This window comes from Octopus sinensis, unplaced genomic scaffold, assembly GCF_006345805.1.
Source record: "Octopus sinensis unplaced genomic scaffold, ASM634580v1 Contig15109, whole genome shotgun sequence".
NCBI classification, from domain to species: Eukaryota; Metazoa; Mollusca; class Cephalopoda; order Octopoda; family Octopodidae; genus Octopus; species Octopus sinensis.
The window spans coordinates 22518-23961 of NW_021833558.1; positions in this window are offsets into that span (position 1 = coordinate 22518).

Genomic DNA, 1444 nt, shown 5'->3' on the forward strand with positions numbered 1-1444 from the left:
ATAGATAACGAGCTTGCCAGTACGTGTCGACGGCAGAGGAATGTCCGCCAAGAAGAGGTTGAACCAGAAGTGGACTCAAGATAGATCCCTGCGGGACTCCCCTTCTAAGTTCCACACACACCCCGATAGGCGGTTTCCACAGCGGACAAATGATTGTCTTCCTGACAAGAAGCTCTCCAGCCATCGATAGGTCTTTATCCCGGCTCCGATGTCATGGATTCTGGAGAGTAGGCCCAGGTGCCACACGCTATCGAAGGCTTGGCCAGATCCAGACACACCACAGTTAGCCATGCTTCATTTCTGTCAGCACGGGATAATTGGTGCTCTAACTCCCTGAGGCAGTCCCCTGTGGATCTTCCTCCACGAAATCCCCATTGTTCAGGTAAAGCAAATTTTGTGATTCTATATGACCAGAGAGTCTGTTAAAGACAATCTTTTCCATTGTCTTAGAGAAAGCACAAATGAGGCTAATTGGCCGGTAGTTCTGTGCCAGCAGTGTCGATTTACCAGATTTTGGAATCATTCGAACAATCGTATGCTTCCACGCCGATGGAAGGTGTCCGAACGTCCAGCTGGCGTGAAAACAACATAGTCAATGCTCGTATCAAGATTTCAGGGGCCTTCTTTAACAACTTCGGAGGGATGTAGTCGAAGCCAGGCGCCTTGTTCTTCAACCCAGCAATGCCCTTTCAACCTCTTCCTGTGTTATCGCCCCATAATGGTCCCTCCGATAATTGCGAAGAGCCAAGCTTCTTCACAATTCGGTCATAAGTCCCTCGTGGAACGGTAGATTCGACCTCTTGAACCTTACTCAGTTGGTTCCTGAGTACTTCCGGGATACGATCAGAGGAGATATTTCCCGTCTGGTTTTTTAGTGAAATTTCAAATCCTTTGGCATCATTTCTGGTAAGGCGTTGATATGCTTTCCAGAAATTAGGGTTTCGCTTATCCAGTTTTCTGCATTCAGACCTCCATTTACTTTCGACCTCAGTCTTGGCCATTTTTGCAATAGTAGATTTTATCTTGTCGATCTCCAATTTCAGGCGGCATTTGATTGACTCAACCCGACATCTTCTCCTGCGATTTCCAGGGTACCTTTCGTTCTGATCAGAGTGACAAGTTTCGAATTCATCCGCTTTTGCGTTCCTTTGGGTTTCCATACATTTTTTAATGCATAAACATCCAGGAATTTTATGATTGACGATCTAAGGTGATCATCGAGATTGTCAATATCATCTCTGCTTCTCAGAGGCTGGGACACGACATTTCGAAGAGAATCCCGCATATATGATTCGAATAAACTCCAGTTCATGTTCACGAGGTTGTAACCAATGAACAAGTCCTCCGTAACATTCATAGTCATCTTTATCAACATCGTTTGCGGCACGTGGTCAGAGCCAATGTCCGCTTCCAACCTCGGTATGTAACATAAAGGACTAATTGA